Here is a 13,094-nt window from a genome sequence, read left to right as displayed (position 1 = left end):
CCTGCTTGCAATGTGTCCCCACATGACACCAACCCTCTCTTCAATTGTAATGTGGAACCAACGCCTCTAACACCCCTTTCCTTATGGTCCACCCCTGTTGAAACGGCAAGTTTTCTTGGACTCCCGTTAGAGGATATTGATGACAATTTGTGATCGGTCGCGGCTATTAGGTGGGGTGAGCATTGCTACAACAACAACAACAACAGAATAGAACGTCTGCCGTTTAACGATTTTAGGCTTATGAGCAAACAGCGACTACTGTGAGAAGGAATCGGGTCATTGAAATGCAACGACCGTAGGGCAAAGCGAACAAAAACTTTATGCACACGTTCAAGCCTGGTAATGTGACAATTATAGAATGGCCTCCAGATAAAGACGGCGTATTCTAATTTAGACCGCACAAGAGAGGTGTATAGCAATTTTAATGTGTAAGGATCGGTAAAATCAGAGCTAAATCGTTTGTTGAAGGCAAGTGTTGAATATGCCTTCGCTATTATGTAATTCAAATGGGTTTGAAACAGAAATTTACAATCGAATACAGTGTATAATCGAAGATCATCTATTTTATACCATGTGGGTAACGGACAGCGAGACTTTGAGTAGCAAACATGTGAGCACTTTTTTATATTAAGATTCAACTTATTACGTTTACACCAGTCGGCAACATTATCTATATCAGATTGTAGCCTTACAATGTCTCATTGCTCGTAATTGTCGAAAAAATCTTAAGATCATCAGCGTACAACAGAAAATTTGCGTAATTGAAACAGCTGGTTATATCTTTGATGAAAATTACGAAGAGAAGCGGGCCCAGTATGCTACCCTGTGGAACCACAGAAGTCGTAATGAAAGGATCAGGTGATGCACCATCAACCGTAACCACACATTTACGAGAGGAGAGATAGGATTCAAGCCATTTTAAAAGAGTGGAATGAAATCCTAGAGCTCTCAGTTTCAATAATAAAATTGTGTGGTTCACCTTGTCAAAAGCTTTTGAAAAGTCAGTGTAAACTGAATCAACTTGAAGGGGATTTTGAAACGCAGAAATGCAGTATTCCGAAAATACGGCGAGGTTTGAGACTGTTGAGCGACCTTTAACAAAACCGTGTTGTTGAGCGGATATCAAGTGATTTACCGTAAAATAAATTTTATTTTTAACTATAGCCTCAAATAGTTTTGAGACTGGGGATATCTTTGATATCGGCCAATTGATAATTCGCAATATTGTTCTTATTACCACTTTTAAACACTGGAGTGATAGAACTGACTTTCTACGCATCAATAAACACTCCTCGTTCAAGTGATTTATTGAACAGAACTAACAATGGGGAATCAAGGGCAGAACATTTTTTTTAATAGGTATGAAGACAACCCATCCACATCGGTTTTAGTAGACATCTTCAGTTGTCGGATTCCTTCTTCTATATTAGCGAGCGTTAGGGTTAGCGATCCAAAATTTATTGGGGAATTTATGTTCGTGTAAAACACGCTTAATAAAAATAAGCAAAATCGGAGAAGGACCACGCCCACTTTAAAATACAAAACTTGTTTAAAGTAAAATTTTAACAAAAAATTGTATATCTTTACAGTAAATAAGTAAATTATGTCAACATTCATCTCCAGTAATGATATGGTGCAACAAAATACAAAAATAAAAGAAAATTTCAAAATGGGCGTGGCTCCGCCCTTTTTCATTTAATTTGTCTAGGATACTTTTAATGCCATAAGTCAAACAAAAATTTACCAATCCTTTTGAAATTTGGTAGGCGCATAGATTTTGTGACGCCTTCTGCTTTCTGTGAAAATGGGCGAAATCGGTTGAAGCCACGCCCAGTTTTTATACACAGTCGTCCGTCTGTCCTTCCGCATGGGCGTTAACACGATAACTTGAGCAAAAAGCGGCATATCTTTACTGAACTTAGTTCACGTACTTACCTGAACTCACTTTGTATTGGTGTGAAAAATGGCCGAAATCCGACTATGACCACACCCACTTTTTCGATATCGAAAATTACGAAAAATGAAAAAAAATGCCATAATTCTATACCAAATACGAATAAAGGGATGAAACATGGTAATTGGATTGGTTTATTGACGCGAAATATAACTTTAGAAAAAACTTTATAAAATGGTTGTGACACCTACCATATTAAGTTGAAGAAAATGAAAAAGTTCTACAGGGCGAAATAAAAAACCCTTGAAATCTTGGCAGGTATTACATATATAAATAAATTAGCGGTATCCAAAAGATGATGTTCTGGGCCACCCTGGTCCACAGTTTGGTCGATATCTGGAAAACGCCTTCACATATACAACTACCACCACTCCCTTTTAAAACCTTCATTAATACCTTTAATTCGATACCCATATCGTACAAACACATTCTAGTCACCCCTGGTCCACCTTTGTGGCGATATCTCGAAAAGGCGTCCACCTATAGATCTAAGCCCCACGCCCTTTTAAAATACGCATTAACACCTTTCATTTGATACATATGTCATACAAACACATTCCAGGGTTTCCCTCGGTTCATTTTCCTACCTGGTTATTTTCCCTCATGTTGCCACCATAGCTCTCAGCTGAGTATGTAATGTTCGGTTACACCCGAACTTAACCTTCCTTACTTGTTAAATATGGATTTACAATATGGACATTAAATGAAAGCTGCTGATGAGAGCATTTTTCCATCTCAACCCGTTTACAAGGTAAAGGCCAAAATGTGGTTCAGGGGTATTATCTATCTTATATATAAAATGCCAGTGTCACAGAGGTTGTGGTTGAACTCCTTTGAAACAGGTCGACCGATTCTGATAAAATTATTTTTTTTTTTAGAAAAAATTTATTTTTTTATTTTTTTATGAAACAGCATTTAAAAATATCTACGATCCTCAGGGACTTGGACTAGGACTGAAAACAGGGGATGGGCAAGCCTTACAAAACTAGAAAGAAAAACGAGGGATAAGGAGATAAGGAGAAAGAGACTGAGAAAGGATGGATTTAGAGTTAAACGAAGATATAATGATAGGAATAGATGAGGCGTGGGAGGGCGAGGTAGCTAGAAAGAAAGGAAAGGATGGAAAAGACGGGGAATTGGAAAGAGACTCATAGAGAAGAGTGAATAAAATGATGGAGAAAATTCGCCAGTTGAAATCCTGTGCAAGAGATTGAAGGCCAACCAGTAAGGGTTCCGGCTGCTCTAGAAGTGCACCAGTTCGGGACTTAATATGTTCCCTACAGGGCTATGTGCGTTGTAGGATTGGTATAGAAAACAATTAACTGTTACAGAAAGAATTGGAGCATTTTCGCCTTGGCAGCTACGTCACTGTTGACGGATATTCGAGACTGTGAAGGACAATGTCAGCTTAGAAATCAAATGGATGACAACTCTTGCCAACAAGTGCTACTTTGAACTGATTAGGCAATTGAAATGTATAGTCTTTTCTCGACGATCAAAAATCAAGCTCCGAAAGTCGCTCATCAGGCCTGTCCTAATGTATAGCTCTGAAGCATTGACGGTGTTGAGAGAAGAAGAGATGGCTCTTGAAGTGTTCGAGAGAAAAGTTCACTAGAAGTTTATGGTCTTGTCCGTGATGCCGACGGCAAGTATCGAATGAGGTATAGTGATAAGCTTTACGCAGATATGACGATAGGGCAGCGAGTAAAAGCACAAAGGCTTCGCTATCTAGGTCATGTTATGCGAATGGACGACGACGCTCTGGCCAAGAAATTACTTCAGTCGACACTGCAGTTTGGAAGCAGAGGAAGGGGAGATATCCACTGAGTTGGAAGCGGCAGGTGGAGGAAGATTTCACCTACCTTGGTGTTCCCAATTGGCGTCAACTATTGAGAAACAGGAATAGCTGGCGTGATTTCTTACGAAATGGCCAAAATCGCATAGGCGGTGAAGCGCCAACTAATGATGATTATAATAGCTTGGGGCTGAGCGTCCCTACCAATGCTTTCAAATCCTACAAATACAAACATAATTTTTTGCTCTGATATCTATGAAGTAAGCATATTGAATTTATTTCTGCTCACGCCAACAAGAATTAATTGCATTTAATAAATTGTTCGAATTTGTTTATTTGATATTTATTAATTGAGATATTTCTCACACTTACATAAAAACTTTTGCAATTCAATAATTTTGCATTAACACTATTTATAGTAATTCAATTAAATACTTAGTATGAACTAATTTTATTTATTTTTTTTTTCAATTTAATTTATAGATACACAGAAAATTCGCATATAAACACATTTTGCGGTTTCATAATAAATCAAAATGGTGAGTACAAATAAACCAAGAATGCGTAACTCTAATTAAATTAAACCTAAATCAATGGTGGTATGTACTTGGCAAAAAAAATAGTTTAGTTGTACTAATTAAATTTTAGTATTAAAGCAGGAAAGCGTAAGTAATGTGATTCATATCTAAGTCATTATCACTCTTACCTTCTTACAACCACAAAGAAATAACCATCGTAAATTCCTGTTTTATATTTTTATGCTCTATGTTTATTTCGTTTTTAATTCTATCCCTATTACGTCTATTTTTATTTTTTATATATTTATTTATTTTTTATTTTTGAAGAGTTTCTTATAGTCTAATTAAGCTCTCTAAAATCACAAGTTAATTAGCTGTTGAAAATGCGATGTAAGTTAAGTGGTAAGTGGTATTTTACATTCAAAAGCACGTGTTGTCATTAAAAAAGATAAAATGTTCAAAGAAGTTGAAATGTGATTCTAGAAATAACAAATTACAAAGCGCAGAATTCCTTTGCAAATTCACTGAAACAAGGAAATAAGTCAGGTAATATTAGGTGTTATTTAATTGAAGATGAGTGTAGTGACACGAGTATACATCAGTCGTTAGTCACCTTTAGAACGAAATAATAAGGTGCAGTGTTTTTACTCATTTGTTTAATAATAAGGTTATTTTAGTCAAATGAAATGCCTTGTCAGATAATAAAACAAATGTTGTGCACTTAATAATGGAGTCGATTTCGAAGTTAAAGGCTGGGAGAACATAAAGAAAAAGTTACACAAATAAGGGCAATTGGATGGTTTTTCAAATTTGTATACCTTTGATGAAAATCAAATGGGATATTAAGTTTGTCACGCATCTTGAAATTGTAAATCCTTGATGGAGAAGAGATAGACCCACAAAGAAGTATATCGAAATGACCAGGATAACGAGCTGAGTTGATTTAGCCTTTTCCGTCCGTCTGCCCTTGTGTTTGAATTCAGAATGGTCCCTAATTTTTTGAGATATTTTGATGAAATTTCATGAGCTGATATATTTGGGTGTGCAATTGATTATTTGTCGGAAACAACCGGATCCTTCCACAATAACATACATCCCCCATAAAACCGTTTTTTCGAAAATTAGAGTCTTTTGTCATTTACTTCTCATTTGAACAGCTGGAAAATCGAAATCATAGGATGATTACATATAAGGCATACTTTGTTGTCTGAAAACTGTCAAGAGCGGTTGTATATATAAAATATATTCAATAAAACCGATTGTTCAGATAAGAGGTTTAACGTATTTTCTTCCTCATTTTAACTACTAAGAGCTTGAAATTACACGGGATGTTTACTTATATGGCATGAATCGTTGTCTGAAAAAATTGTTAAGATAGATCGTTTATAAAAAATATATCCCATACAACTGATTGCCCTTTTATCAGCTTTTGAAATCTCGATACATTTTTGGTCAGCTACATTCGTGAAAGGTATGAGGTCTTCTGCACAGCCAGAAACACTGCCGTACTTACTAGCTAAGTTTTGAATTTTTCGTGCTTTAATTGCAACACTGCTTTTGCCAACTACTACCCTTTAATATATTATGAGCTGTGGTATTCTTTTTCCGAAAGACCGAAATTGAATTAAAAAAATTTGAATAATAAAATTTATTTGGTATCAGCTATGTAAATAAATATTTTACGAAAAAAGATACCCACATTCTTTAATAGGACGGAACAGATATCATCAGTAATATCTATCGAATGATACTCGTATTCTATAGTAGCGTAAAAATGCCTGAAGTGGCCGTAATCCGTAACAAGATCCGTCCTTTTTGTTACAGCAAACGCGTAGTGGATGCACCAAAACAATCAAGAAAAGCCAAAATGCAATCATAAGCTGTGCTTTTCTTAGTGGTTGTGTATGGAGAAGTATTGGAGATACGAACCTTGGTCTTAGCGTATAACGCATACAAAAACCGAAAATAGAGAATAGTGGAGACACACGATTTTTTTACTAAATTTATGCAAAAAATTTCATAATGGCTGATAAAGTTATGCAGTTTTAAAAAGTTTAAGTGCATATGTATATACATGTAGAAAAAACATAGCTATTGTCTTGAAAGAGAACAACGTTAACCAGAATTAGGATGCACTGCAGCGTCTTTCAGGGTGAGGTCGTAGGTATTAACAACATGGACCGAGGGTTATTGGGCACTTTAATAACAAAATAAATAAAAATTAGAAAAGGAAAAGGAATACTAATATGATAAAGAATTGGAATAGGACTATGGGCTGTTGTTTTTGTTGTTGTTGTAGCGATAAGGACACTCCCCGAAGGTCTTAGGGAGTGTTATCGATGTTGACGGTCCTTAGCCGGATGCAGATCCGTTCCGGTACCAAGTCCGACCATCTCGGGAACGATTTGTTATGACCACATGCGACCTTCTAGGCCATACCGCCCTCGCACCCCTTAGATCCATGAGGACTTCGGAGTCGCGGGAGCCTCTGTTGTTAATGTAACAGGATTCGCCATGGATAGGTGAGGTTGCCAATTGGGTTTGTAGAAGCTATATATTGCGCTGGCAACCTGAAAAGGTTGCGCTACACAACCCCTTGAATCTATTTGGTATTTTAGTCGCCTCTTGTGACAGGCATACCTACCGCGGGTATATTCTAACCCCCTAACCCGCTGGGGTAGGAATATGGGTAGAAATGGGAATATGAATAGAAACAGGAATAGGAATTGGAATAGAAAAAGAAATAAAAAAAGGAAAATAAAAAGGAAAAGTGAGATGAAAGGAAAAGAATAGGGAAGATAGAGACGAAGAAAAAGGGAAAAAAATTAGAAAAAGGGAAGAAAAAAGAAAAGAAGAAGAAAAAGAGAAGTCAAGTGGAGTAATAAATAAAAAGAAAAAGGCAAAGAGAAACACAAAGATAGGAAAATGAGAGAAAAAAAAATTAAAAATAGGAAGAGAAGTAGAAGAAGGAAGAGAGGTAAAAAGAGGAAGAGAAGTGGAGAGAGAAAGTGTGAAAGAAAGCTTAAGAGAATGAGAAAAAGGAAGATAGCGAGAAGTATGAAGAGAAATAAAAATAGTTAAAAAAAGATAAAGAGAAATAGAAATGAAAATGAAAATGAGAAAGGAAGATAAAAGAAAGACAGATAGAGAGAAAAAAGGAGAACTGTATAAAGAAAGAGAGTAGATAAAAAAAGAGCAATGGGAGTAGAATGAGAAAAAAACGATAAAGCAAATGAAGAAGAAGTTAATATGCAGAGGCAGAAGTTTGAGAGGAGAAAGAAGAGTAAGCTGAAGAGTGCAGGGAAATCAAGCATGCAAGAGAGCTTTCAGGTCGTACAGATTTTCATTTCATTACATTTTCTGAACATTGTGGGGATTGTTATCGATGGTGGTGGTACGTTTCAGATATTAGCAGCATTACGACCGCTGAGATAAAACGTTTTCGCTGGAAAAGATAGCATTCTGAGAGCACCTGATAATAGTGTTTTAATTTTTATTATGAGAAAAAAATATTCACCATTATTTAAATCCCTGAGTTCATAACATAAGCATTAATGTAATAAAACCAAATCCCTAATTAATTGCTTGTAATTTAAATAAATATGTAATTACCAATTGAAAAGTTAAGTTTTATGCACACCTAACTAATTAAATACACGCACACGTCTACATAATCTAGAAGCAGCAAATACATCTATTTATGTAGCTATGGATCTGTTCAACTAACGAAACCAAATAAATCACAAAAACTAATTTGCAACATGAAGCGGAAATTTAATGCAAAATCTAAGGGAAGTGAACGAAAAATAAAATAAAACAATTTAATATTAAATTTTAAATATTCAATCCAAGATAAATAAGTTTTGACCCGGATAAATATAGAAAAAACGCTAAAACATAAATCAATGGCATATGTTAGCACAAGTAATGCCCAAAGTTAGTGAATGTATAAAGGAAGCGTAATGACACACACACACATACACACATTTACTCACACAAACTTGCCGCAATGATTGTTTTATTTAATTTCCACCTTTTTTCCTGCATGGAATTGCAATAGCACAAATAAACATACAAATCGGCTTTAAATAGTAAAGCTGTAGTCGACTATAAAATGGAAATAGCAAATGAGTTGATACAATAATAACAACAACAACTACTAATCGGATGTGAAACATTAGCAACCACATTTGCAACTGCTGATTAAGTAATTTGTAAATTTTGGACGGAGCAGTGAAGGGAGAGAAAAAGCAGCATGCGGAGGTTTTGGACAAATTGTAGCAACAAGCATATTCTGCCAACAAGATCTAATTTGGCGAATGGTGAATGCGCTAAAGTGATTACATTTGTTCTTATATTATTTGTTTAAGTGTGTGTTAATGTAGCTGTGTATAATTATTTGGCAGTATTCATTTCTGCGAGTTCATTAATTTCTGTCCGCTAAACTCAAGCGCTACACGCATTCGAAACACCCACGCAAGGGATTTTGGGACTTCATTAATTTTAGGAAAGCAGTGTTGGTTATTATTGTTTAGTTAGTAGGTAAATCAGGCTCAGCTGTAAAAATAACCAAATTGATTTGAGACTAATTATTTAATCATGTTTAAACTTTATCTAATTGGAATTGTATGCATTGTTTCTTTTTGCCTTCGGCCGCCGTGGAGCCATTATAGCGTGCTCTTCCCACCAAAATTTACTGTTCAGAAAAAAGTTTTTCTAGGCATGATTGCTCGTCGGTTTGGCAAACACTCCGAGTGTTTGCTTGCCATGATGAGCTTCTCAGTGAAAATTCATTTGAATTACAGCTGCCTTCTTCGATCCGTTATTTATGATCAATTTGTGATCGCTGTGCACTTTGTTATTGGATTTTTGCAAAAGCCCAATTTTGACTATTTTTTTTTAACAGCGGACAAAATCGATTTTTAGGGTTTTATCATTTGTGATCGCTATATATTTTGTTATTGCATTTTCAATAAAACACCACGTACGCGTAGAAGGAATTTTTTGTGAGTCATCTTTCAGGTGTTTTTAATATGTTTCAAGTCGTCTTTATGAACATTTTGTTATCGCTGTACATTTTCAAAATTAATCAATTTGAGTTTCGTTGAAAGCGTATTTGTAACACTGCATATTTCGTTATAGTATTTTCAAACAATCATTCCGCAATGGTAGGAGGAGTCATTTTTGAGTCTTACTTTTTGGTGGAAATAAGTCTCTTATCGTTCTTGGAGTCGTAATTATAATCAATTTGTGGTCGCTGTACATTTCGCTATCATATTTTAAATAATCCATTATGCAGTTGAAGGAGAGTTACTTTTGACTCTCTCCTTAATCCCTAAAATAATCAGTTCCAAGTATTCGCATTTATAAACATTAGTCATCGCTGCACATTTCGTTATTATATTTTCAATAAATCACTTCATTAACTTACAAGAGTCATTTTCGAGTCATCTTTTAGTAGCGGATAAAATCATTTGTGATAACTGTATAGCTTTGTTATTCTTTTCACAGTAACTCACTACGCAAGCGTAGGAGGGAATCGCTTTTGTGCCATCCTTTAAGAACGGAAATATTCCGATTGAGTCTTCTTCGCAACATTTTGGGAATTATTGGTTGGTGTTCTAAATTTTTTATAGTCTTCTCAAAAAACCACTTCGCAGCCCTAGGAGGGAGCCAATTTTAGATCTTATCTTTTAAGCGGAAATGATCACTTTTTACAACTCTCGTATTTGCAGTCAATTAATCATCGCTATTCATATTGATTTAGTATTTTTAGTAAAAAACCTCGCTATCTTGGGAGAGAGCTCTTTTTGAGTCCCCCTACTTGACATGATCAGTTCAAGTCTTCTTCCATCTTTCTTTATACTCGACTTTTGACCGCTTTAAATTTTGTATTGCTTTTTTAAAAAATCAATTCAAACCCAAAGCAGAGAGTAATTATACTCAGCTGAGGAGAGCTCACAGAGTATATTAACTTTTTTCACATAACGGTAATCCGTAACGGCATAAACTAATCGAGACAGATATAGACTTCTATATATCAAAATGATCTGGGTGAAAAAATAAATTCATTTAGCCATGTATGTCCGTCCGTCTGTAAACACGATAACTTGAGTAAATTTTTAGGTATCTTGATGAAATTTGGTATGTAGGTTCCTGGGTGCTCATCTCAGATCGCTCTTTAAAATGAACGAAATCGGACTACAACCACGCCCACTTTTTCGATATCGAAAATTTCTAAAAACCGAAAAAGTGCGATAATTCATTACAAAAGACGGATAAAGCGATGAAACTTGGTAGGTGCGTTGAACATATGACGCAAAATAGAAAATTTGAAAAATTTTGGACAATGGGCTTGGCACCGCCCACTTTGAAAAGAAGGTAATTTAAAAGTTTTGCAAGCTGTAATTTGGATGTCGTTAAAGATATCATGATGAAATTTAGTAGGCAAGTTACTCCTATTACTATATGTGTGCTAAATAAAAATTAGCGAAATGGGATGACGAACATTTTTTTAAGTCAAATTTTAACAAAAAATTTAATATCTTTACAGTATAAAAGTAAATTATGTCAACATTCGAATCCAGTAATGATATGGTGCAACAAAATACAAAGATAAAAGAAAATTTCAAAATGGGCGTAACTCTGCCCTTTTTCATTTAATTCCTCTAGGATACTTTTAACGCCATAAGTCGAACAAAAATTAACCAATCCATGTGAAATTTGGTAGGGGCATAGACTTTATGGCGATAACTGTTTTCTGTGAAATGGGCGAAATCGGTTGAAGCCACGCCCAGTTTTTATACACAGTCGACCGTCTGTCCTTCCGCTCGGCCGTTAACACGATAACTTTCGCAAAAAACGATATATCTTAACTAAACTTAGTTCACACTTTATCTTGGTATAAAATATGGCTGAAATCCGACTATGACCACGCCCACTTTTCCGATATCGAAAATTACGAAAAATGAAAAAAAATGCCATATATGAAAAAGGAGATGAAACATGGTAATTGGATTGGTTTTTTGACTCAAAATATAACTTTAGAAAAACCTTTGTAAAATGGGTGTGACACCTACCATATTAAGTAGAAGAAAATGAAAAAAGCCCTTGGAATCTTGGCAGGAATACTGTTCGTGGTATGAAATATATAAATAAATTAGCGGTACCCGACAGAAGATATTCTGGGTCACCCTGGTCCACATTTTGTTCGATATCTCGAAAACGCCTTCACACATACAACTAAGGGCTACTCCCTTTTAAAACCCTCATTAATACTTTTAATTTGATACTCATATTGTAAAAACACATTCTAGAGTCACCCCTGGTCCACCCTTATTGCGATATATCGAACAGGCGTCCACCTATAGAACTAAGACCCACTACGTTTTAAATAATCATTAACACCTTTCATTTGATACACATGTCATACAAACACATTCCAGGGTTACCCTAGGTTCATTTTGCTAAATGGTGATTTTCCCTTATTCTGTCTCCAAAGCTCTCAGTTGAGTATGTAATGTTCGGTTACACCCGAACTTAGCTTTCCTTACTTGTTTTTGATTGTTCTTTTGATTGCAGAAATAATCAGTTTAAAGTCTTTTTCGCGTCATATTTATAATCAATTTGTGAAAGCCGTAAATTTTTGCATTGTATTTTTTATAAAGGAGTCATTTTGGAGTCTTTTCATAGGCGCGGAAACTATCACTTTTTAGTTTTCTTCCAGTCGTGTTTGCCAGCCTGGTGGTGTGGGCGTTCCGCAGGCTGGAAAAAGCCAGAGCGGATGTGGAAGTCATCTGATCGATAGGAGAAACAAATTATCTCAAAGGCGTAAATTTGTAAAATATAATAATACAAAATCAAAACTTGCTGCGATAAAACTTCAAGGAGAATAAGGACGACTTTATCTTGCAATTCATCGTCGTCGTCTTACCCATATGCCTTGTCGTTATCGTTAAATAATAGAGCGACAAATTCATAAAAGTGCAAATTAGCAAATCTGAATATCCTCCCTTATGGGCTTAGTATGTTGCGTATACGCCATGTCACCTCTCAGGAGACCACGATTATGTTTAGTTGAAGTGCTATTACTTAAAGTTAATAAGAATTGCCGACACGAAAGTTTGAATAATGTTTTTCTTTTATTTTTTCAAATATTCATACGTAATAAACTACAATAGCTGTTGAAATTGCTAATGTGTGTAAAATGGGTGTGGCAGCGTTCCTTGTAAAGATTAATGATTTCGTTGAACATAAAATAAAATGTATGTCAACATGCAAATAGCAAAGAAGTATGAGTGTTTGTGCAAATCATCGTCGAATTACTTATGTTTAAGAGCTCATTTATTATTTCTTTGTAATTTTTATTCAAATTCATTATTGTAAGAGATTATCCGCTTGGTTAGACAAAAGTTGTATTTTTCAGGCTTGAAGTGGGTTGGGATGGTGAATTGTGAATGAGGACAAAATGAAGTAACTGTTATCATCAAGAAAAGAATAAGAAAAACCCCGCTACTATTGGCAGCCATAATTTCGAAAAAGTAAAATACTTCGTTTATTTGGGAACCATCATCAACACAAACAATAACATCAGTTCCATGAAATCCGGCGAAGAATCACTCTTGCCAATAAATGTTCTACAAGTTACTTATCGTAGCCGACCTGCTATATGGTGCAGAAGCATCAACCATAACAACATCAGATGAAGCGGCTCTGGGAGTATTCGAAAGAAAGGTTTTTCGAAAGATTTACGGACTTTCTAAATCAACATAGTCCAGCGAATTAAAATGCGGCGGCTACGTTGGCTAGGCCATGATATACGAATGAT

General features: G+C 35.4%; 1 protein-coding gene across 26 annotated transcripts in view; it reads left to right on the top strand.

The window, feature by feature from the left end:
* Window positions 1-13,094, top strand: part of LOC137244952 (uncharacterized) — a 573,457-nt gene that overhangs the window by 387,203 nt on the left and 173,160 nt on the right. For 25 of the 26 annotated variants that reach the window (XM_067774751.1, XM_067774761.1, XM_067774756.1 and 22 more), the window contains one exon: window positions 4,233-4,288. The exons of the other annotated variant lie outside the window; for it this stretch is intronic. The gene's annotated coding sequence lies outside the window, so the exon portion shown is untranslated. The remainder of the gene's footprint in view (window positions 1-4,232; window positions 4,289-13,094) is intronic. 26 annotated transcript variants of the gene reach the window in all.

The sequence above is a fragment of the Eurosta solidaginis genome, chromosome 3, assembly GCF_040869045.1.
Source record: "Eurosta solidaginis isolate ZX-2024a chromosome 3, ASM4086904v1, whole genome shotgun sequence".
Taxonomy (NCBI): Eukaryota; Metazoa; Arthropoda; class Insecta; order Diptera; family Tephritidae; genus Eurosta; species Eurosta solidaginis.
The sequence above is the reverse complement of the archived record's forward strand: the minus strand, read 5'-3'. Positions and strand labels throughout refer to the sequence as shown.